Source organism: Dermacentor variabilis, chromosome 2, assembly GCF_050947875.1.
Source record: "Dermacentor variabilis isolate Ectoservices chromosome 2, ASM5094787v1, whole genome shotgun sequence".
NCBI lineage: Eukaryota > Metazoa > Arthropoda > Arachnida > Ixodida > Ixodidae > Dermacentor > Dermacentor variabilis.
The window spans coordinates 119,885,529-119,911,486 of record NC_134569.1 but is presented as its reverse complement, the minus strand read 5'-3'; the positions used below and the strand labels follow the sequence as shown (position 1 = coordinate 119,911,486).

The 25,958-nt window shown below is 48.8% G+C and overlaps 1 protein-coding gene across 4 annotated transcripts in view; it reads left to right on the top strand.

Moving 5' to 3' along the window:
* LOC142572625 (transmembrane protein 198) overlaps nt 1-25,958 on the top strand; it is a 110,868-nt gene that overhangs the window by 28,555 nt on the left and 56,355 nt on the right. Inside the window, exon 1 of one of the 4 annotated variants that reach the window (XM_075681867.1) lies at nt 25,008-25,325. The exons of 2 other annotated variants lie outside the window; for them this stretch is intronic. The gene's annotated coding sequence lies outside the window, so the exon portion shown is untranslated. Of the gene's footprint in view, nt 1-25,007; nt 25,326-25,382; nt 25,526-25,958 lie in introns of those variants that run through there. One more of the 4 variants, XM_075681868.1, reaches the window with a different exon arrangement.

Sequence of the window (25,958 nt, the reverse complement as noted above, 5' to 3'; positions counted from 1 at the left end):
ATTCACCCGTTAATCATTGACAGATCTCTTGTACAACGTATTGATTCGAGGGAACTTTCCGATTCCAGGGTACTGATATTTCGCCGGACATTAAGTAAGTCCCACGCGACCACCTTGCCACCCTGACCACCTTGCCGCTTATGACGCCGAGCTCTTAAGCGGTGGTCGTTTCTCTCGTTCACCATTCACCCGTTAATCATTGACAGATCTCTTGTACAACGTATTGATTCGAGGGAACTTTCCGATTCCAGGGTACTGATATTTCGCCGGACATTAAAGAAGTCCCACGCGACCACCTTGCCACCCTGACCACCTTGTCGCTTAGGCAGGGCGTATTATCAGGCGCAAAACTTACTATATCAGTAAGCAAATAGCTAGAGTCGCGGTGCACTTCGCCGGTTTAATAGTGAGCCAGCATTTTCTGAGAAACGGCATGGTGCGTAGCATTCAGTGTCTGTGTCTCGCCTTCGACATTTTTTATTCTCTCGTCGGGGCACGGGAACAGCGCTGGTCCCTTGCGTGTGCTCCTTGTTGTCGCCGTCTTTTCGCGCTTTTTAAACTCGAAGTATATGGCTCCTTCCGAGGGCTCGTTTGCCGCATCCGCTCACCCTGCGTTAAGGCAACTCGACCTACATGTGCCCCTCTTGGCGCGTGCATCGCCTCCCTGACCACGCGCGGCTGTATGTATTCAAATTAGCCTCGCCCCTCCCCCCCTCTCCGACGATGTGCACCCTGCTCTCGCCGTCCTTCGGGCGACAAGGAGGGCAAAAGAGGCTGGTGAAGCAGGTCGTATATACAGACGCGCCTGCAGCTTCGTCGTCGTCGTCGTGCCTTTGCGCGGGCGCGCGTCTCGGCAAGCTAAAATTACGCTCCTCTTCATTCGCAGTGGAGCGTCCTCGATCGCCCCCCCCCCTCACCCCCACCCCACCCTTTCACATTTGGAGCCTACTGCTCTTCTTTTTAGTCCACGTCCGCATCCTCCTCCTCAATTCCTCCAGGGTACACGGGAACGCCGTGTTCTTTCCTGCGCGCTGCTCATGGTTTGCATCGTGTTCGCCTCCAGCGTTGCGCATCATTGCGTCCAGTCGACAGAGTGGACTTCGACTGTACGCGAATATATGTGCACGGCCGCTGGATAAAACCTTTTTTTATCCAGCGGCGGTGATATGTGCATGATTGTCCACAGCTAAGAGAAACGCCACGTCAGCATCTAAGCGCTCAAAGCAGTTTAATATTGACACGAAATGCCGAAGAACTATATTTTCACAACAGACGCTCACAGTAGTCGTCTTTATACTATATAGGGCACATTTTCCGCGTACCCGCCGCTGTATATAGCCCCAGTGGCTATGGCGTTGCGCTGTATAGCTCAAAGTCGTGGTCTCGAACTCGGCCGCGGCGGCCGCATTTCGGTGGGGATGACGTGCGGGAACGCTCGTCTACTTAGATTTAGATGCACGTCAAAAGACCCCAGGTGGCCAAAATTAATCCGCACACTGCCACTATCAGCGTGCATCTTAATGAGATTCTTGTTTTAGTTCGTAAAGACTCAGAAAAATTCTTTTTACACTACCCGCTTAAAGTAGAAAGAAGAAATGCTGAACTTACACTGCCTTGAACACATCCGAGGTGTTTCCCTAAATGTGGACGACCCTGTATGCCTTCATTCCATTTCTCGTCAGTGCCGGCCCGCCTCTCTTCCGGCCATGCTGCATCCTATCGTTGTGAGTGCACTCGCTGTAATGGTCCATTGTGTGTGGGAGTGGCTGACAGCGAGCTTGGTCATTACTTCAGACGTTAGCTGTAACAGAACGACGTCGGTGGAGTCTGGTGCGGACTGCTAATACGCTTTTTCTGACATCCTCGTGGCTATACCATCGTGGGGGAGACCAGTCGCCTCGTGAAATGCTACGGTCCGCTTGCGTATAAACCTTTATTCAGTATGCGCCGTGGAAGCAGCCATGAATCGTTCTCCGTGCACGCACAGCGTATAGGCTCTGTACAGCTATGTATGTGCATAAATGCAGGATAATTTTTTTTTTCAGTTAAACCGAATCAATTTCCAGAAATTCTGCGTTGAACACTTCTGATTGAGCGCACTTCGGAATCGTGGCAATGGACAATGGAATGCACACGGTATCGTATTAGAGGAAAATGGGGTGAGAGGGAAAGGCCAGGAAGTTTTAACAGGTTGCTCTCTCTTTGCTACCGGACATAGGTGAGCCGATAAAAAGCATACATAAATATAGGTAAATAGTCCCAGAAAATTGCGTGCGCGCACACGCGACGGCATCTCCTGTGAGTCAGAAAGACAAGCACGGTTCACTCTTCTAAGAACCACAGGACGGCTGCAAAAGCTACTTGCGTGGATGGTGCTCGAGATATTATTTTCTCTTATATTATTTTCTCTAACCGTCGTCCGACCGGCATATTGAGGCACTCTTATACATTTTATTGCCCAGTACCTCCAATCATTTCAAAAATTAACTCGGAAGTGATTACGTAAAATATTAATCCTGGATGTGACGTCAGATGTACGTGGAACTGTATTGAGATAGTTTAATCATGTGCGTGCCGTCAGCTTTCGAGAAAATTGACACTAATTTGATATATATATATATATATATATCTATATATATATATATATATATATATATATATATATATATATATATATATATATATATATATATATATATATATATATATATATATATATATATATATATATATATATATATATATATATATATATATATATATATATATATGTAGACCACTGTGTCGTCTTAGACGAAGACTCTCCCTGTATTCCCTTTGCTTTCATCTCTCTCTCCGACGACGAAAAGCAACCGTGAAGTTCGTTTCGACTACCGCAAGTTGACATGAAAATCCAGGATCCAGCATCAACGTGTGAACCTAACACGATGTTTCATTTTCATGTTTGTGTTTAGGCAGATAAAGGCGGTTTTTACCATAACTAACATGAAAAAACAATTTGCCAACGTTCGTGAAGACGCTATACTTTTGACATATTAGCGTTGCATTTAGAAACAAAAAAGTCGCAGTTTCGCCCGAAAGGCGAAGCATTCATTGCGATAGCAAATTAGTAGACAGCTATACGTGGATAGGATAGCTTTACCGGCCGTATCAACCTGCAAGCACTCGCTTACTAATTAAATTAACAAGCATGGTGTCACGCGCACACAAGCAAGCATGAGCATATCTCACTCGACGACCGGGCACAATCGCTATCAAAACGCTAGAGCGAGAAAGCGCGGCAGCAGCAGCGAGTGAATTGACCTTGGTGCTGCCTCTCGCTTAAACGCGAACTGAGCGGCGGGAACACAGCGCACACGAAGCTATGAGTCTCCTCGGTTCACCTAGAACTGTACTCATCGCAGATCGTTTTAAAGTTAGGGCCCGTGTGGCCGCGCCGTACGCAGCTGCCGCCGGAGTAGACCCCCCCCCCCCCCCACCCCCAGTACCTTGTGCGCGACGGAAGACGGCGCGCATCCTCCCCCTTTCCTCCAGTGCGTGCGCGAGATTGATCCACCATCGTCGATTCAGCCTCTCACGCTTTCACTCTCACATCTAGCATACGGCGCGCGGCCATGGCGCGGCGTCTATGTTATCGTCCTTGGACTTTATACTGAACATCACGGTGACTGCGACGGCTTAAATGCGCCTGGAGTGTCCATGTGTATACTATCGCAAAAAATAGAAAAAATAGGACTTTTCACGTTAGCAATGAACCAGCCATTAACAAAAACCAACTTGAAAAGCGATTACGTCCCTGCGCTGTCTTCGGGTATCAGGAGCTTAAGAAAGCAGTAAACATTTGAGCATTAACTATCGCGCGTATTTGTGGACGCGCATACTACGTCATCGCGTTCACCTTTGTTTAATACGTTAGAATTAGAAGTGTCGAATTATATATATATATATATATATATATATATATATATATATAGTGTGTGTGTGTGTGTGTGTGGTTTGCTCCGGACCACCGTCATTTGTATGCTGCGCTCCTCGAAGAGGCACCACGTGCGTCGAGCCAGCTTCTGAACACTTCGCAATGTTGAACGCGGTTTCAACCATGGATCCGGGACCTCTAATAGGTGCGACGTAATGTTAACGAATTTCCCTCACGTTTGCCGCGTAATCGCCACTAAAATTATGTCCCCTGCTGTGTGTATAATAGGGTGGACAAACGTACTCGGTCGGTGGCTTGTCCCCATTGTTTCTCCTTCCCACATAGCGCAACAGTATAGACCCCCGTGCTGCACAGAACGAGGGCGAAGAGCGGCGCGTCGCATCGATCAGCGCCACTGTCGCCCGCCGTGCCCAGCTGATTCACGCTTGCGCGCACTCATCCGCCGCCTCCGGTGGCCTTGGGCGCTTGTGCGTGACTCCGAGCCATGGCCTTGTCGCGCGAGTGGGGTTGGGAGCCCGTGTTGGGCCGCTGCGGCGTGGCCTCGTTGTTCGGAACGCTGCGCTCGAGGCGACGTGTGGCCTGTAAGCACTCGGCCATGTAGTAGTAGTGCACAGTAAACAGATTGGCCATACGGATTTAGCCGTAGGATGATGACCATAGCTTATTATCATTCCCCGCGCCGTGGTTGCTCAGTGGCTGTGGTGTTGGGCTGCTAAGCACGAGGTCGCGGGATCGTATCCCGGCCACGGCGGCCGCATTTCGATGGGGGCAAAATGCGAGAACAACCGTGTACTTGGATTTAAGTGTACGTTAAAGAACCAGGTGGTCCCAATTCCCGGAGTCTCCCACCACGGCGCGGCTCATAATCAGATCGTGGTTTTGGCACGTGAAACGCCGTAATTGATTATTATCGCTATGGGAGGGGCAAGCCGTGGCTTTTCGCTATGCTCTCGGAAGGCAGCTTGCTGTGCATTACGTAATTGTGCGCGTGTAAGAATACCGGCGCTATGTATTTAGGAAATATAATTTTCTAATAGAGTGCCGAGCCCGGGGTAACCCGTGTGAAAATGCTGGATGAATTGCAGCTGAGCAGAAGTTTTCTGCAGACCTAGGGTGAGAAAGGGTGGCGAGGGGATGCCATACACACCTCATTCATCCCCTAGACGAAGGATAAACTGGAATTGCGTCCGCTTGTGTGTTTGTGCATGTGTACGTGAGTGTGTGGTTTAAAGAGAAGATGCACTGGAGGCTGGTACGGACGAAGCAGACTCCGCAGCCGTGCGTATAAATAAGTGCGGGCTAAATTTGTTCGCTGATAGGATGGCCCATATAAAAGCGAGGAGCGGGGAGACTCTATCTCAGTCTTGCTTGGTACGTGTATATATAAGAGAGTATATAGCGGGCACCGTGTCGTCAAACTGCGTTGCTCAGTCGTCGCTGCCAAACACGACAAAGTGCAAAACACAGTTCAAAGGAGGAAAGCGCATTGGTGCAATCTGTAAACGCGTGTTTCCACACGCGCTGCATATACCTGAGGCCACCGCATCTCCCGCGCTTGTCTGCACGTCGCGTTTCGCCTTTTTTTTTTTATTTATTTATTGCTCTGCCCACCCGACCCAGCGGCGGTGCGTGGCGTTTGACGCCGAGCAGCAGTGTCCACCTCGCTATGTGCGGCTCATGAATACTTTTCAGTTCGCTAATTTCCTATAGACCAGTTTTGTTTCAATTTGATTCCGCGCAGTGCTGACATTTCTTTTGCGGCGCGTCGGAAGGTCGAGCTCGCTTCTCTCTTAATAACGCCTTTCTTGAGAGGCGCCAGACTATGCGACCGCTTGTGTGCGGAGCGATTGTGTACGCGTTGCGCGTGTGTCCGTGCACAAACTTCTCATCTTTTTTATCATCTTTCAGTCGCACTTCTCCAGGTCAGGGTAGCCAACCGGGCTCAGCCTTGTTAATCTCCCTGCCCGATTTCTTTTTCTTTAATTCTCTCCCGGCCGCCCATTTGTCGCCGTAATGTAAACAGCGTTCTCTTCTTGCTTTTCCTGCACTATTCTTTTTTATGTTTTATAATACACGCTAACTTTGAAAACACTGCACCTTTTCCTAGCCTTGATATAATCAAGGCGTGGAAGGCTCGCGTATACGCGGTGCTGGATTAACCGGGCGGGTCTCTCCTCTCTCCGAAGTGGAAAGAGGCTTTGTTGCCGCGACATCGATGTACGACAAACTCCACTCGATATAAGTAAAAAAAAAAAAAAATTCTTGGCTCGTTGCCTGAACGCGCGCTTAACACGCATGCCTTTGGAAGGACGTGTCGACGCTCAGTGCGAAGTGCGCTCAGTTGGCATCGTTCGCCGCGATGCCGGAAGGGTTCCGATGCTTTTTACATGTCCCCGAATACGCGGTTTCTTGTTTCTTCAGAGCTGCGAAAATTGATACTCTCTGCATCTTTTAAAGTATCTCGATTTCCTTGGCTATTTCACCCGTCTCCTTTCTCGTCAGTGATAGTCGGTCTTTCACCGCCGATGCGGAATTGGGCGGAATGAAAATATATGAGTGACTCCAAGCGACGGCAAACATTACCTTGGTTCTGTCCAGCTACGTGGAATTTGCATATTTTTATGCTTGACTCGAGTTACGCAGATGCACGTGCTGTGGGGGAGTGCGAGAAGCATATCCCTCCTCCTTTCTATCTGCCCTCTTCCCCTGAAGCTGTTTCGGGAAAGGGCTTCGCGGTGGGAGAGGAGCGTGGCAGCCGCCTTCCACGCCGGCGCTCTTGCCGCTGGAGGCAACGCACAAATGGCGTGTCAGATAATTGTGTAGCCACCCATATTACCGCTACAAATGTGCTGGTTAGCGACGTGTACTCGCTCAGACTTGTGTGTGTGCTGATTTTTGTTATAAAACTTAATGTTTCTCCCGTCGTACCTTTTTAAATCCCTTTTCCCGCTTGCAGGATAGTAGATCGGGCTTTTCTTCTTTTTAACCTCACTGCTCTTCCTTCGTTTATCTCTCTCTTTCTGATTAACGGCTCTGTTCCCTATGGAATCACGCAATAAACAACAGACACTACCTAAATATTCTCGCTGCAACAAACATATACGCACCTTAAGCGCATCATTCCTTTAATAAAGTGAATATCTTTCTAGAAACTTTCGACTGTTCGCTTGCGTTGGCAATAATTGTCGGTGGTTTCTGCGAAGTCCTTAGTTGTGTTTCCTGGGTTGATTTCTATTATCGTATCTTTCGATCACGCGCCTTTCATTTAGTCGCAGCTGCCTCTCTCTTTTATTGCTTCTGCGCAGTATAAATGCCTCACTCAACCAACAACTGCTGCTATCGTTTCGTTCAAACAGATGGAGAACCTAGAATGAGCTGATTTCTCTTCCACGGGCTCGCGTCTTGCAGTGCTCGTCAAGTCCTGCTTCCGAATGATCGCGTTAGCAAATGTATTATCCTTACCACAGTATACTGTCCCAGATTTACACGACGCGCTATAGCTGTAGTTTACGCCGTGCCTTCCAGGCGCCAGCACGCGTAAAGCTGGCAGACGTGGCTTCGAATCGTAACAGTAACGGTGTAATCCGCTTCGCTAAAGCTGCCTGAATATTTGAACGTGCGAATCAGTTGCGCGGAATATCCACGAGATGGACAAATTCTTACGAAAGAAAAAAAAAAAAAAGATCCATTCGAGAGTATAGCAGGAGGATATACAAAAGAAACCCGTATATAAGACTTTCAGAAAGAAATATTCGCAGGCGAAGAAAAAATTCATTGGGCCAGCAATTCATTCACGGCCAGTCTTGAACTACTGTCTCCAGCATGTCGCCTGCGCAGCTGTTACCTCCAACTGCGCGTTGCGCACCTCTGCGTGGGGTGTGTAACGTCCCTTCCACGCTAGGTTTGAGTGCGTGAGAGTGGATGCCGCTGCATACAAACGACGAGCTTCACGGCGGGAGGGCGGTGACCAATGCATATTTGCGTACATTTCGTACTGCCCTAATTGTTAGAGGCCATTACTTTGTGTACTTAAGAAGACGGCAGAACGTCATTTTCATTTTACAGCTGCTTCGACCCGTGAAAGACTTGAGGCTTTGTATTCTGAGACGACCTGATAGATTAAGCCGAATAAAGCGAATGTCGATACGCGATATAGTAGACGTTCTGTGATAGAGCCCTCAAACAGCCCGCACGGGTTGCTTGGAATTTCATTTTGAGGGGAGCTTTATAAATAATTATCACTGCAAAATACAGCACAAGTGGTATACTAGAAGAGGTTGGTGCATAAAGCGCACATAAAAAAAAAAAACATATCCCTACGATCGAATGAGCGCAGCACAAAAACTTTTTTTTTTTTTTGGCAGACGGTTTTTTATAACAGCTTGGCTAACGTTATCTGGAACACCTTAAATATTAGCGGAAATTCCAACTATAATGAAAATAAACACGTGTTTCATTATGTGCACGACGTCAGCGTCATCCAGGCTCTGACGCTTAAGTTTTCGAGCATGTTTAATATAGCTGGCTGTAGGCGCAGTGATGCCACTTGACACCCGCATTTCGGTTAATCGTGCGTTAAGAGGCGCCCTAATTCACTTCTGACCCTCCGCGTTTCAATTTAAGCTCCTCAGTGGTCGTGCCCCGTAGAGCGTCGATGTGGAAGCGAGATACGCGGGTGAAAGAGCATCGAAGACGATAAGATTAAAGGGAAAGAAAGTGCCCAGGGCTAGCGCTCCATCAAAAGCTGCTCCACAAACTCGGGGGGGCGCCCGTCGATGTAGGTCACGCAGTGTCACGCCCTCGCTCTCTATAAGACAAAAACGCCACCGCACTTTTCTGGGTGAATTTGAACTATAACCCCCAAAAGCTTTATTTAAAAAGAGGAGAAACAAAGTTCATCGCCCGCCTTCGTGTCTCACCCCGTTTCGCAGTGTGTAGAGGACTGTGCTATAAGTCGGCGCGTATATATATATAAGATGTGCGTGCAGGCTGTGTAAAAACAGTGGCGCGCGCGTGAGCTTGTACGCGGTCTCACCGAGTATTACTGTCACGTCCATCGGCGACGTAACGGCAGGGACCGCATCGGGGCCTTGGATCGGGCCGCCCCGCTTTCGTTCGTATTTTTGTCTTTCAATTTGCCCTTTCACCGAACTCTCTCTCTCTCTCTCTCTTGAGAGGGTGCAGTTGGAGGTCGCGCCGATGTACGCGCGTCTTTTCCCTTTCTTCTTCTTTTCTCCTTCTTGCGCGACCGCAAAATGCGCTTTTAGAGGTCGGCCTCGCACCGTGGCAGCGGGGGGTGAATGCGTGGGGGCGTTCCTGTTTGAAAGTTTTATTACGTCCCTACGCAGCGAGCGCCTGTTCAACCCATCATCCAGTTTCGAAGAAGACTTGTCCCGTCTCGCGACGTGTACTACATACACAGCTCTATACCTTCCTTGTAGGCGCTCGCGCAACGTTATCCCGACGTGTGTAGTATAACGGGACCACCACGGGTCAGGGATGCTGTCACGGGCGTTTGCTCGGAGCGTGTTCGGGCTGTCAGAGCTGTGCGCCTCGACGGGCGCCTCTTCTGCAGCTGTACAGCGTTGTGCGACAGATGGGCCGAGCGTGTATGTACACGGCTTGTGCGACGTGTCGACTTGCGGATGCGCGACCGCTGTGGCCACCGTGTAGAGTGCGCGTGAGCACAGACTCATTCAAGCAACGCGGGCAGATGTGTATAGCTTAACGAGTTCTCTCCATACGTGACAGTCCTTGGAGGCGGTCAACTCAATGGGGCACGTGCCTGTCGAAAGCCGCGCACGAGCACGTTAGTGAGACACGAGAGCCGAACAGTTCGCAATGCAGGACGATCGGTATCGTGCGTATGAGGTAACAGTGTGCCTGCATATATGTAGGGCACACAGCCATTCGTCACGCCGATTGTGACTTTTGAATGTGTGTCTCAACGGTTGGTGTCGAAATGAAGATCCGATTTGATTAATCGCTCGTATGCGCTGTGCAGGAACTCGATACTCTGCAGACGCTGGCACCTATGCTTGCATGTAGCGGTGGAGATTTAGAGCGCGGCTGGATTGTCGCCTTACTACAGCGTGCGTCGTTTATCAAAGAAAGGTTAGAGGTTCAAGAAAACCGACCCACGTATACCGTGTTCAGGTGAGGTTCTTGCGCGCCCTGTTTTATTGTTCAAATCACGCTCGCGGTGTGCTTGCAGCTGCTATTAAGTAACATTCACAGCTGTGCAAGCCTTTGGAGATGGAAGGCACTTGCCTTCGCGCTCGAGTTTCGAGTCGAAAGAATAAAAGTACGGTTGAAGAACGGTGCATTTTCGATTTCGAAGATACACTATGTTGACACCTGTATACGAGAAGGCAGTCTCTGTTGACTTTAAAGAAAAAGCTTCTGCGACGTCCTTATTGCTGTAACTTTATCTTGCATATATTGAACGTTAAAACGCATAGCGGGGAATAACCGCTTTTCCCGTCCTTCCTTCTGCATCCGTGTGATACGGCTACCTATTAAGTATTCATTATTACTTTTTCTAAAGCCATACTTCATGCGGCAACGCCGTCACGCCACACGGGACAATATTTGAGGCCGGAACAATTGTTGTTGACTTCCCATTACTCACTTGCCTCTTTTTTTTTTTTTTCCGTGCTGTTAGCAGTGCATGACCCATTGTGTGCGAAACTTGGGAATATGGCACGGGGTAAACCTTCATCGCATTAGCACGTCGCCCTGCGGGGTTATGTCCATTTGTGTGCCGCCGAGAGCTTTTAAGTCTGAGTGGGTACGTCGGAGGGGGGGGTGTGATTTTTCTTTCTCGTCGCGTGGCACTTATTGAGCAAAATGTAACCGACCACACAGCTTACAGCAACATTCTGCGAAGAATGGGTCATTGTGTTGGCTATAGCCGCGTTGGCCTTGGCTCCGTACGCTGATGGATCGCGTCCGCCTGTGACGCGCGGCCGTGCCCTCTGCCGCGCCCGTGCATTTATCGGTCCCCTTTCTGTTGGTGTGTTTGGTTCGAGCGTCCCCAATCGCTCACTCCAACGTTTGCTCTCCTTACCTCTAGGTGGCTACGCTACCGTGTTCTTCGATTGAGAACATGTCTGTACATCGGGCTACTGTCAAAATCTCCATTAAATTTACGTGGCAGTTCCTTAGTTGCACCGTGTATATATCTGGACGTTGAACCAACGCGGGTATAGTTATCGCTTTGCGCGCAACGAAGCCGCCCTTCTCAGATGCACTCTCCTCGAGCAGACACATTATAAAGTGTCTTGTTACTGTGTGTGCGTGTGCTGTGTACGAATGCGCAGTTTGGCAGTATGCCATCCTCGTCGCGTGGAGCAGCACGCCAGGTGAACGTCTCGAGCAGCCATTAAAGAACGATTCTCTCTGTCTATACAGGGGCTACTCAATTTACAAGCTTCACAGCGGATACCGAAAAGAAGAGTATATAGCAGTAATTATCCGCCGTGCGAGCCTTAACGCGTTCGTAGACGAGCAGTTGAAGCAACCTCGCGTATCAGCGTGCTCTCCGTGAACAAAACGTTATGACGCGCGGTTTCGAAAGCGACTTCGTGATACAGCGCGTATCGAGAGAGCTCGCCAGCTGCGGTGCGCGCGTCGCTGGCGGACCCCGCACGCATCTGCGCAGCGGTGTGCAGCCGAGTGTGACGGAACCAGGGAACTGCAAGTGCAGCGTGAAACGGCGCAGCGTGTTTCTCGGAAGGAGCTCCCCTTGTTACGCCTTCCTCCCGCGGCGCCGCCGCCGCCAATTTCGCCGGCGACGTCACGAGCGCGCATCGCGCCTGACAGTGATGCAGTGTATAGTGCCGCTGCAGCCTTATCTCCGTCACTGTGTCACACAATAGGCGTATCCGTACCTTAGCGCGGCTGTATACTTGAGGTATGGTGCTGTTGGTCGGCATTGCGTGGGCGTGTGTCGGCTCGCCTCATTGCGTCGGCATGCCTCGTCAGATTGGCATGTGACAGGTCCGTGAGGTCACATTGTGTTTGGGCGTCCTGTGCAGGAACTGCGGCAGCGGTTGTGTGCGCGCGATAGCGCCCTCCGCACGGGCAGTCAGCTACGTATACCGCGGTGCTGCCATAAAGTGTCGCAGCCGCACGCATATTTTAAGGGCAGCGTGCACGTTGTGCCCATCTATGTAAAGCATGTCGTCTTATCAGATAATGGTGTAAAAGGTGAGATTTCGTCTGGGAACTGTGCCGGGTTGTAGGCGTCCATATCGCAGTTACTTGTACGTACATATGCCGATGTGTTTCTATCGAGTCATCAAAGCGTCGAAGTATGTTAAAATGCGCGTGTTCTACGCGGTGGACGCTAACCGCAATGGCTTGTGCAGTCGAGCCACTTCAGCGATAATCTGAGCGGACTATTGCATTCATTCGTGCTTCATGTGGTATAGCAACACAAAATGCTGCAAGTGCTGAATTGTTGCCGGAACAAGAAATTACATGCCCTTGTACGTAAACAAGAATCCGCCTATATTATAGCTCTTTGGAAGTAGTACACATCGATATCAATATCGCTGCGACGCTGACGAAGGGGAAAAAAGTAATCCATTCGACTGTATTGCGAAGCATCAAAGGAAACCCATACGAGTTTCGCAGAAATAATTAAAGCTTCACTGTATATGGGAGAAAAAAATTCGTCCTGGTCCGGGGATCGAACCCGGGACTAATGCGTTTGTGGGGCCGTCGCTCTACCATCTGAGCTCACTATCCAGCAAGCCGAATTAATCGACATTTCGAAGCACAGGGAGACCGAATATGGCAATTGATCAGTTCTGCCGAAGCCCGCTAGGGGGACGGAGGAACCCTCCAGCGCCTTGCGTGATTCCACAGAACTGTCCCGGTCTCCCACAAACTTCTCGTGAGAATATAGCCGAAAATTGGTACGGAGCTCACATTAGTGTACTGCACACATTTTAATGTGGCAACAAGTTTCACTTGTTTGCCACATTTGAATTACTATCAGATGTCATGAAGTTATTACAGTAGCTCAACCAGCTATTAATGCGTATTCATTTTCCCTCAGTACGAAAAGATAAACAAGAAAAATGAAGAGGATGAAAAGGGAAACTAAAAATACGAAATGAGTAAAAAAATATATTTACTTCGCTTGGCTCATGAAAATTGTATTACTGCCCCTCCATCAAGAAAGCTCCATTTAGTCCTTAATAACAGCCCTCGACGTGAAGTTTCCAATCCCACGATATTAAAATGTGTGCAGTGAACTGGCAGGCAGTTAATCGCTTTGACGCAAACCGTGCAGAATGTAATCAGTCGCATGGTATTTATTTAGCCGCTTCGCGAAAAGCCCTCCCCCTCTCTCCCCTTAAGAAAGTGTACTATATTTGTAAACATAACTAGGGCGAACTTCGCCACCTATAGGGTGTTGCGTACTCCATGGTAGCGTACCGTACTGCTGCCGAGAAGTAGCGGCGCCTGCCTATCGAAGCTCGACCGACATTACTTATTGGGTAGCGTGGCGTTGTCGGCGGGCTGCAGGCATCCGGTAGATCATGGCGACCAAGCAGGGGCGAGACGATTTGCTAGTGCGAAACTTGCACGGTTTATTCAAAGGTAGTTGAAAGAAAATAAGAAAAGCATGAAGTATGAAGTATATCAAAAGTACACTTCGGAACCCCTTAAATAGGCTCTCTACAAGTGTGGGCGGGATCTTGCTTCCGTCGATGACACGTGACAGGCACAGAGAGAGGGCCCCTCCTCCTGCATTACCGAGCACGGGAAGAAGTCGATCCTCTTTTCGACGAATCCGGGAGAAGGTCGGGTGAATGACCTGTCGCCCGTGGGCTCCGACCAAGTAGAGGGTAGGGGGATGACGTATCGCCCGTGGGCTCTGGCCTAGTAGTAGGTAGGGTGAATGACCTGTCGCCCGTGAGCTCCGACCAAGTAGAGGGTAGGGGGATGACGTATCGCCCGTGGGCTCCGACCAAGTAGAGGGTAGGGGGATGACGTATCGCCCGTGGGCTCCGACGCCAACCCTAACAAGGGCGAAGAAAGAACACTTTCTCGCTGTTTCTCACAATAAACGTTCATTCCTCCTCCTGCTTTATTTACAACTCTTGTACAATTTTTTAAGGGAAGGGGGGAGTACATGAAGCGGCTAAATAAATACCATGCAACTGATTATATTCTGCGCCATAGCGATTACATTCCTATCAGTATGCTGCACACATTTTAGTATAGTTTTGCTTGTTTGCCACAGGGACGCATGAGTGTCAAATGTCATCAATGTTTTTTTTTTTTTTTCACGCGCGTATAGCTTGAGCTTTCATTCTGTACTTTGAAATCTGCGTGGCGTTCGCTGTTCTTTTACACCGTGCACAATTATTATCCCATTAATAATACGCGGCCTATAGTCGCGTGGCTGTTTCACGTTAATTAGCGCTATATGCGCTAAATCTTTTTCCAAACTGTATACGCGGCTGGAATGGGAAGACAGTGGCTTAATCGCACACTTTACACCGGCGGAAGCGGCCTGCGCCATGAACTTGGTCCCGTCGCGGCAAGGGCCGCGAGTGTGTATATAGATTAGATTTTGTCGGCGCGAATAACTGCGTAGGCGTCGCGTGCGCCCGGTCGACGCCTGCCTCGATCACGTGGTCTGTCTACCTGTTACGCGCTTATCGCCGCTCATTACGAGCCTCAGCTGCAACCGACCTACGCGTCGACGGCCGCGTTGGTCCCGTCGCCGTCGTGCTTTAAGTGTTGGTCGATACCTGTGTACGTGCTTCTCCTTCGGTGATTTCTGGTTGCGCTTTCAGAATGTGGTGTAGTACGCAGGGTGTCCCAACTATCATGCACCGAGGTTTTTCTTTTTAATTATGCAAATGCCACGTAGCTGGAAAGAACCAAGGAGGCAATGTTGTTTGTCGTTGCTTGGAGATACTCGGATTATTTGTTGCATTCCTCCTAATTACACAATTAGGCTTAATTAATTTATCAACTTCTCAATTATTGTAATTAAGTGAGAAGTGTCGATGAGAAAATTGTAGAGCAACATAAAAAAACTCCCTATATAGCTTTCTGTTGCTCAATACGTGCTACATGAGTTTTTTTTTTTCCAAGCGTGAAAAAAGCCCGCGAATACACGCAAAATTGGCGCGCGACTGGCCGCTCGAAGCACTTTGCATGTACTAATGATGTAATTAGGCGGAATGCAAGAAATAATCTGAATACCTCCAAGCGACGGCAAACAAGATTACTTTGGTTCTGTGCAATTAACTACGTGGAATTTGCATATTTTTAAATCTTGGTGCATGATGGTTGGGACGCCCTGTATACACAGTCTTGCTATTCGCTACAAAGTGCAGATGTATGCAGTGGTGACCATGTTTCACCGCCTAACAAATGTTATCGCACAGCGCAGGACGCGCCTGCATGTACCGGAAATTTCTCGAATGTTATCGATGGTTCTATACCGCTGTAGTCACCGAACCTTGTGTAATCTGATTTCATGTATGCGCGACGCGAATCGTGTAGAATTTTCTGGAAGACTCGCAGGCACCAGCGCCTACTCTCGAACCGTCGATGACTGACGTATTAAAGCCGACGCGCTTGACCTGCTAATCAGATTTTCGACGATCATCGACTGTCTTCGCCGCTATCGTTGTTCTTTGAGTGTAACTCAAATATATATATATATATATATATATATATATATATATATATATATATATATATATATATATATATATATATATATATATATATATATATAGAGAGAGAGAGAGAGAGAGAGAGAGAGAGAGAACGGACACGTGCATAACACTATATATACGCGCAGTGTTGCCTCAAATTCATTCCATCTATGATTGAGACGCAGAGTTCGGGCACCTCTCCACGCGAATGCTTGTATCCTTATTCACGTCAAAATTAAATTTGTTTCGTTGCGGTCCGCTCTATGGATATCTAGAGTTCGATCTGCGTACAAGGTGTCCGTGCGCTTTTCTTGCTTCTGTATATGTATCAGAAATTGGGACGGCTTTTCTTTCTTTTATCAATTGTCATGACACTGCATGATGTGGCAACTCGTTTACACTTTAGCAAAGGTTCTTTCCCTAAAGCTGATGGTTCTGTTGTGTCATTCTAAGTCACGGTTATTGCTTTCTCGAATGCTTGAGTGGGCGCACATTCTTCTTTCATCTCCACTGACTGAAAACTCCTTCGTTGAGCTTCAAGTCTGCATCTCCTTATTCTTCTAGTACAGGGTGCGTAGATGGAGAGCCATAACAAGCTCCGGCTAACTAATCCCCCTTGTTGTCTCGTTACTTTATTTGTCTATGTCCATCTGCTGGCTTTTGCGTAGCTATTACGCATTTTCTTGCCGTAGGCCAGCCCGACAGTAAAACTTCGTAAACTGCCTTCATTAAATGGTTGATTTGATGTGAAAGTCAAGATTACCAGCAACGCGCATTAACTCAACCGCGTCCTGTTTTCTGGATTCCTCTTTCCAAGGGGGGGGGTCTCTTTAGAAGTAGGGCACGTGCAGAGTTAGCATCATCCACTCTGCAACACCCGTCGGACCGTACGTATCCAAGGTGAAGATTTCATCTCTCGTAATAACTATCTTATATAGGTCGACCAAGGCTGCGCCGGCCGTCAAGCAGCGAGATATATATCTGACTTAGCGTGCCGTGCGCAATTTGCGAACGTATGATCAGCTAAAAGGGCGAGCGCGCGGTATACACGCGCAGGGGCTCTCGAGTGGGCTTCTTGCTGTCGTGCATGTCACCACGAGCGTGAGTGACCCCTTTGGATCTGCAGCGGGCAGCGCATGTCGTCTTCCTTTAATGCGCGCGCCCAACGTATAGGCAAATGGCCGTGCACTGCCGCGTCGTCCACGCAAGCTAAAAAAAAAAAAAAGAAAAAAGATGCAAGCATCTATCGCCTTTTCCTGTACGCTATAGTTCTGTACCTATTCCTTTCCCAACGAGCGCGCGCGCGCGCGCGCCGTACTCCACAAATGGAAATCAAACGGGCGTGCCACTAACAAAGCGCCTTTCGAGAGGGAATTGCGCGATCCTATACACACTGCCTATAGCGCCACGAGCCTGGCAGGGACAGCGAGTTATCGCGCGGTCGTTTGTCTTGCTTCGTCGCGGCGCGTACCGTATATGCGTTCGCGGTTTACGCCCTGGAACCGACCGCCCGCGGGAAAGCCCTTTCTTCCGCTCTCCTTTGCCGGGTCGGCGCGCTCGAGCGGTCGGTCGGTGCGCCACACTTGGCGGCACTCTTCTCGCAGCCCTGCCGTAGAGAATAAAGAACCAACTTCCCTGCACGCTGCATCGCGTCGCGCGACGTTTGTCGACTCGCTTCACCGGCGCCGCAGTGTAAGGCGATCCTCGCACCACGCCGTGTCTGTTTCGGCATTGTCCCATTGTTTATGGGAAGCGCCGTCGTCGTCTGCTTCTTCCTTTCGCTAATGGGGCAATGAATTGTCAGCGCTGCCAGTATAACTGCGCCGCTGCAACGAACGCGATATTCGCGGGACGCGCCGGTGCACCATTTGCTATATAGTATATACGCTTCGCCTGAACGGTGTTCCAAATTCGGCAGCCGTGGGCTATCGTCTATTGCCATCCGTACAATTTCGTACGTATTGTTACCTTATTTTACCTTTAGGTCATCGTAATCGATAGCACAATCGAACGAGATGACAAGCGTTTTATTTATTTATTTATTTATTTATTTATTTATTTATTTATTTCGCTACCTACAGTGGCCCGAGGGCATTGCAGTAGGGGTTAGAAACACAGATAGAAGAGAATCTGTGATTCCCCCCGCACCCCTATTCGCAAGTCTCGAAACTGGCATATTTGTAATGGTATAGAATATTTATGTACCCTGACTTGCATAAAGACTTGGCTGCACGTTTCTTCCCAAGCGTTTTAAATTTCGGATCCTCGAATTCGCATTTGGTGCCAGTGTATGCAGTACCGTCATAGTCCGGAGTGCGCTGTGGCCACGTGTGCATGTAGCCTCGCTGCGGTTATTCGCGAACGCCGCGGTCCTCCTATAGATGTGCCTTTCGCGTGCCAATCAAAAGCACCGCGCGTGTGGGCGGGAAAGGATGTGGCGTGACCGCCGTATAGCCGTTGCGTGCTCGAGGAGAGCGCCGCGTCGACGGCCGGTCGTGCGCTCCTGTCTCGGCTGTCGTCGACGGACCGAGAAGGCTGACACTCCGAGCGGGACGCGCGAAACCCGAGTAGTCGGCCCGTATATGCATTACGAGCCCAGACGAGCATGGCGCGATCGCTTCTGCCTCCCCCCAACCTTCACCATTTCTTTTGTTCGCCGGCCCTTCTCCGCGCGATGTCATGGTTCGACGGCACTCTTCTTCTTTTTTTTTCTCTGAGGCCCTCTGGCACGTCCTCTCTGCAGCGAAGATGAGCATCGATCCTCGTTGACAGCGTCGATGACCGGAGGCAAGTGCTGTGTATACGAGGCGTTCAGTCAGTTATAGGGACGATCGTGTCCCTCGGTTGTCTTTGCTGTCATGCGAGGGCATTCTGTCTGCACTCGTCCGTACAGATCGGCAGGCGCAGTTTATTGAAGAGCGTTGAAAAGCGGCGAGGCTTTCAAAGCGAACTTTTTTTTCTTCTTCTTTTTCTTTTTTTGATGCGAAAGCATTATATGGCTCATGAGGCGGAAAATCCGGCGTTGGCATGATCACTGGACGGTACAAAAAGGCTACGAACCCTCGACCTTGGGTGTTAAGGCGAAGTTAAATTAAAAGGACTGAAAGAGCATATGCACCGCGCGGGGGTCGCAATGTTTTCGCATTCATTCACGTAGGAATAACTAAAAGCTCCTTTAATTATTCTTTTTCATCTCCGCGTTGCGCGTGGTATGGCGTCGTGTTTCGCTAAACGAATATATCATTCCGTACTATAGAACATTTAGCGTTTGGTGGTATAATCGCACAGGTGGTTTCTCTTTTCTTCTTTTTTTTTTTTTTTGATGTGAATATTAGGAGAGGTTGGCGCCTTTATGGAGGCACCGGCTACTCCTTGTCACTTGGCAAAGGAAACAAATTTGCGTAAAAAACGAGAATAGCGACACGAAATATGGCACTCAGTAGAACACTGGATAAATAAAAAAATATACAGTCCAACAGTATATCAGTCGCAAAGTTCTGTGCATTAGTTCAGTCCACGTATGCACATATAAAGTCAGATATTTTGTACAGCCAAAACACACAACACATGTAATGCGCTGCAAGTACAGAACAGAATTATACATATTGCGTAAAAGTTGCGATCACCACATAAACCAATTATGAACCACAGACAACGCTTGTGTTACTCATTTAGCGTATTCGGATCATCTGCATGACACCTAATATTTTCCCAAAATGCTGGTGACCTCTAAAAACTTTTTCGGAGCAAGAAGCGCTCTTTCTAGAAGGCCCGCAGTTGGCCATGGGCCAAGTATCTTTTTTAGAGTGAATGGTCTTCTGTCTAACATCAACAAATTTGCTTGCAGTACCCTTCTTTGTGGATCGTATTTCGTGCACTCGAGAAGAAGATGATTCACATCTTCGTCTGGATGGCCACAAGAACACTGCGGACTAGAAACATGTTTTATCCTGTACAAGAAGTGCTTTGTAAATGCAGTACCGAGACGCAGGCGGTGTATCTATGTTTCAAATTTTCTGTTGTCCCTTAGATTTTCCGGCATTGATAAGTTTATACATGGGTCCATAAAGTATAACTCCGAGTTTTTAGTTTGCTGATCAAACCAGGTAGTTTTGCTGAGGCGACAAGAAATCTGTCTCAGGAGCAGACGGACTTCACTACGCAATAGAGGAAGATTGGTTGTCTCCGCGTTATTGTGCGCTCGATTCGCAGCTGCGTCCGCTGCAGTACTACCAGGAATATTGCAGTTCCCAGGTATCCACTGGAATTCAATTACGTGGTTCATTGCGCTTGCTTTTGTAAGTTCTTTGAGTGTCTCATACAATAGCGAAGTGTTCAAAGAATTTTTCTTATTGCTCTGTAGTAATGTGAGAGCGGCTTGCGAATCGCTAAATATAACCCATTTTTGCGAATGTTTTTCTGATGTTATGAAACGCAAAGCACACAGGATTGCAAACAGTTCTGCCACGGTGGAAGATGTCCTTCGGGATAATTTAAATGTTTGCTCTAGCGCTAAATGGGGAATGACGAATGCTGAAGTCGACGAATTTTTATGACACGAACCATCTGTATAAACGTGGATGCACTGGGGATATAAGGAGTAAATTTGGAAGAGTTCGAGTTGTTGTGCGGCTACTATGAACATGTCTCTCTTAGATATAATCCCTTCAACCGATAATTCTATTTGAGGACATGTTAACATCCAGGGAGGGTAACAAACATCCACTTTGAATAATTCAAATCTTGGTAATAATGCTTTACGTTCTCGAACAACATCGTGAATTTTGCTTCTGTTTCTTTCGGTAAGCGCAAGGTTTAATGGATGCTTCTCGTGTTGGGTTAAGATACGATAAATATGTCGGCATGTTTCAACCTTTCGTATGACTGGAAATGGTGGGTGAGGAGCTTCAGCAATTACTAGAGAACTCCAGGTAGCCTGCGGAACCCCAAGACACACTCGCAGCCCTCTTGCCAGTAAACGTTGAAGACGTTCCTCAGAAGTTTGCGATAAACCATTATGCATTATATAGGCGAGTGCAGTTACGCCTTGTGTTTGTCAAGATGCTTGCAAACTATATGAATCTGGCCGGTATACATTCGCATTTTGTGACTATATGTAAGAGCGCTCTCCATATCTGCTGCGGCCTTTGTTGCCCAGTCTTTCCAGTGTCAGAATGCTTGGGCGTGTAACTTTGCCGCTCCATACCGTTGCTTTCAGTGCCCCCCCCCCATTACCCCCCCTCCTCCTCCTGGGCTAGAGGCCGCAGTTGATTGTGCGTGAGCAGCGACATTAGCGCTGACGCCTTGTGCGAGTTTTCTTAACGAAAAGCAACTACGTGACTTTCGTTGAGATTGCTACTGTTTTGCCTTCTTAGGCCAGTGGTATAAGACACAGTCGTGAAATTTAGTTCAGAAACATGAGTTCAGGCGCGTTTCTGTCGTATACACCGTCAAATGAATTTGCCACCAAAGGCATTTATCCCCGTCGGCGTATGCGTTATTACGCGTTGCGGTGTGAAGATTGCTGTGCGCATATTTTCGCTTAGGGTCTGCAGTAGAACGATAAGTGTCATATATGTATGCTGGCGCTTAATTAACATACGTGTGCAGCGCTCCGTCTTCATCCGTTACGCGGCCTGCATAGCCATGGCCGTAACAATTAACGCGCCTCGGAGAGCGTGCATATAATTACGTAAGTTCCCAGAGACCCCATTAATAAATTATACCGTATTACCTGTAGACTTAAACGCCCATTTTTCTCCTAATAATCGGTTTTCAAACTGAAGAAGAATTTATTATAGAATTTCCCGTTGTCTTCGCATTCCGTAATCATCAATCGCGGGATTATAAACTTCACGGGCAGTTATTAAGGGGGAAATGAAGTTTTCTTGGCTGAACTTTCATTGTCCATCCTCTTCAGCTTCTTTTTCGTTTTTTTCTTTCTAGTGAGTGCGAATATATACGTATTCATCGCTCGCTGGGTTACTGTTTTAATTCACTATCAAGTATAAGAAACCCGCGGCAGTCGGGAAAAAAAAAAAAACATCGCTTGCGATGTACATTAACTCTGCAAAAGTGCGGCAACAGTTGGCGGCGATGGAAACTAGGAGCGTGACGAGGGCAAAGCCGCTAAGACAGGTTCGGAGTCGACCCAGTTCTGACCGAGCGTTTCTAAAATAGAGGTATGTAGCGATTAAGCATCTCTTCTTTACCGCAGCTGTGGGCAGAAACTTAATATAAGTTCTTTTTTTTTTCCTCGACTAAAGAGCATATTGAGAAAACAAGCCATGCACGACCTCTATATATATATATATATATATATATATATATATATATATATATATATATATATATATATATATATATATATATATATATATATATATGTGTGTGTGTGTGTGTGTGTGTGTGTGTGTGTGTGTGTGTGTGTGTGTGTGTGTGTGTGTGTGTGTGTGTGTGTGTGTGTGTGTGTGTGTGTAGGGACGACTTTCATGTCCGTGTATGCTGTACCGCAAGACAACGCCCTTAGAGCAAATGAGCTTGTTTCAGAACAAAGGCGTAATTAATTCTGCTCCGTGCGGCTCCGCACACCAGCGCGAATCCCTTCACGCGGTCGGCGTAAGCTTGTTCGTTGTATAGCTGACTGTCACAGGCGCTAACCAAGTATGCGCGCATGGTTCGTATATACGTGAAGAAAGATAGAAAGAAATGCAAATTGACCGACCTCCCTGCTCCCTCATTCGCGTTTGTTGCTCGCTTTCGACGGTCGCGTAGGTTGTTATATACCTTGTTCGCCGTGACGTCCTGTCTGCGTTTGCATTCTTTTCCTCACACTAGAATGTCAACAAAGAACGAAAAAATAAAACTGAAATCGGTTCCGTTCTTCGCAAACGAAGAACCGCGCACGTACTACGTGCGTTCGTGGGGCGGGCTCATCAAGCCTTTGTTTCGTAACACACGAACCAGCTTTGTGCCGTTGCGTCTCGCGGCGCCACCGTTCCGACGAGTGAGGTGCGCAGGGTTGCCGTACGATCCCCCCCCTCCTTCCTTCTCCTCCGCTTTGTTCAGTGATCCATTAATACTCGTCTTGGCCTCTTCGGTTCGCCTTCGCCGAGTGATATTTATCGATGATGCCGGTACACGCTATAGCAGGAATCGATATTCGCTGTGTCCTGTATAAGCTCCTCGATATAGCTTGGAATGTGGCCGCGTGCTGTCGCGCATGACGTCCGACAGAGAGGGAAAGAGAAGTAAAGCCTAGCGGTATATCTGGAGTTGAGCGCAGTTCTGAATGCTAAGCTTGTGCATACTTGTATACTGTATTATATATGGTAAAGATACGCTCAACCTGCTTGCTGCATATGCTGTCAGTATTCTTTCTTAAAACTGTTACTCCTTATTGAATGCGTATATGGACGTTTCTTACCCCCCCCCCCCTCCATCTCCAACCCACACAAAATAAAGGGGGTGGGTGGGGGCATATCCTTAGGTACGTTTCTTTGAACGCATCTGTCTCGACGCCTGTCACTTCATGCACCCTATATATACATATTTCAAAGAACCGCTATAAAATTGCTTATTCGTGAACTCCTTACAAAGACGCACATTGCTTCGTGTTGCGTATGGACCCTGCTGTATACTAATATGTATAAAGGCGTCAAACACAAGAGTACTGAACATATGATTTGACAGGGACAGAAGCCATTGCCGCGAATCTGCTGTGTACTTCTCTTGCTCGTTTTCCGTGTCCGTGTTCATCGCGTCAACAGATATGAACAAAGCATTGTGCTTTTCGAGAACGGTGTGGCTGACACGGATGTCTCCGTTTCGTTCATCGACTCCGGCGTACCGTGAGAACTGAAACCAGCGCTTTTATCGTAACGTTGTAGAACAAGACAGGCGAAATAAATTTTGCAGGCGATCGAGAAAAAAACAAAACAAACAACGAAGGATCAAACAGCGCTTGAACGAGCAGCCCTTACCAAGTACACATACACACTTTCTCAAGCGAATGAGGCGTGAAGGAGCGAAGTTCTAAGTCGACGGAGTTTCACTCGCTCCTTTTGCTGCACGCACTAAGGTTGATCCGCCTATCAAGAGCATTTGGGCTTGGCGTCGCTATAAAATACTTTTTTTTTTCTGCCTGGTTTCGAGGAGGTCGTCAGACGAAAAGCGCTGTGTACTATGTTACAGCCTCGGCACTTCAGAAAACACGCGCCGTTTACTTGAGAGAGTTTGATGGCTCGCCGAGCTCAGTTGATAGCAGTTTGTTGGACGTTTCCCTGATTGTTGCGCTCCCTCTGCGTACAGGCGCCCATACTCCCAACTCGAGTGGTGACCTGCTTTGGGGTTTTCCTCCGCTATTCTCGTACAAGTTTACAAGAAAAGGCGTCAAGGTTAAATTAAATGAAAGCAAGAATCGCGTTAACGCTGGCGGCGGTGGTACGCTCTATTTAGCTCAAAAAATGCGAGTACAAATCTGGCCTTCGCCGTTCCTTTACCCGCTTCTATTTCCTCTTTAGATGTATAGCAGAAGCACTAGCTGTAAATATAGCAACGGCCGATTGCTTGCAGCGACTCGTGGAAACACCGCTTTCGGGGCGCCAGTGAGCGAAGCTTGGCGCATACGCGCGACACACGCATGATTCTCTATCTCGCCCCGTACACGACACATCTCTCTATCGGGGAGCGGTGGGACTCGTTTGCGGCGAGCGCTTGCTCGACCTCAGTATATACGCGCGATCGACGGACGGTCGAGACGAGCACAGTGAAGTCAGCGACCGTCGTGATCTGCCAATCGGCGTCTGCACAGTATCGCACGCGAGGCGCCGTCGCCCTTCGAGAAAAAAGAAAACGAAAGCAAGTATCGGGCTGGGGGCTCTCAATGGGGATCTCGACGCGAAGTGAACGCGAGAAACCGCGATCGCGCGAGGTGGGGGTGAGCCGTCGGGGCCCGTCGGAGAAGGGAGCCGCGCCGCGTCGGCGGCTGGTGTGACCTGGTTCCAGTCTTTTTACCGCGGCGACTGTGTTCGTGTGTGTCTTTCTAGTTTCGAGAAGGAGGAGCAAGTAGCCTCTTTGTGCGGTGAGCGACCACCGCGCACTGCGCCCGCTCTCTCTCTCTCTCTCTATCTCTCCCTCTGTATCGAGAAAGAGTGAGCGAACCGCGAGTCAATGCAGAATATCTAGTTCTCTCTCTTTTTCATGGTTGTGGCGGCCGTTCTTGCGTTTCTCCGTCCACTCGACGAGAGAGAGGGAGAGAACAGCAGCAGTGCCCCGCGATAGGTAGCACAGCCTCTCCGATATACGTGTGCGCGCGCCGCGGCGACGGCAGCGCGTCCTCCGATCGTTCGCTCGCGTCCGCTGTCGCTGACGCGAGCGCGCATACACACTCCAGCAGAAGGGCCGCGCCGCGTTTACTTTCGGCCGAACCGTCGACCGGCGCAGTTGCGCTTGTGAGGCCAGCGGGCAACGCGTCGGCCAACGCTGTCGGCCTCCCCTTTGTTGGGATTCTCGTCTCCAACGGACCGGTGGAAGCACCGCGACTGCGGCCAGCCGTCGTCGTTTCGCCGGGCGTGTATCGAGCTTGTCCTGTCTCGTCTCCGTGGCCAAGGAGCAGAGGATCTCCGCGACTTCGTTGTCCGTTCAAGAGCGGACGTCGAGCATCGACCGTCGATCGGTCCGGCACCGCCTTGGTGTGTTTTGTGCTTCCTTTCTTGTTCTGCTACACCCTTGTTTCGATTCCCGAGTGCTTTTTCTGGAGTGGTGGCGACGGCAGGCCTGTGTGTGCGCGACACGCCTCCGTGGTGGAGCGTCCGGCTTTTATTTTGGGGGGCCGAGAACTCGGCAGCCGTCAGGGCCACACGGTCGACTTTGCCTTTCGTGCATTTCGCAGGTGAGAGTTGACTGCAGGTCTTGAATGCTACGAACGTTGTGTCTTTACTGCAGTCAGGTCCCGTGGTCACAACTGCCGGGTTCTTATAGATATATACATTCGCATAGTGTCATCACGGGCCTGGTTGTTCTAACACATGCGCGATCGTTCACATAAACCGGAATGAAAATTCGTTGTATTCGTTGCGAATGTTGTCTGCGAAGGCGAGCCATGTTTACCTCTCGTACGCAATGTCAGTAGAGTGTTGTTATATAGCACCTATAACGTACCTGCGCTGTCGAAAAGAAAAAAAGGAAAAAAAAAACGCTGAAGCAGTCTTTCTACATTGGACGGTTTACATCGCCCGCGAAATTACATCGATCTCTGTGACAGACAATGCATCTTCCTGTTCAGACTCTAGAGCGCATTCGCGTAAATCTTTCTCCGGTATACA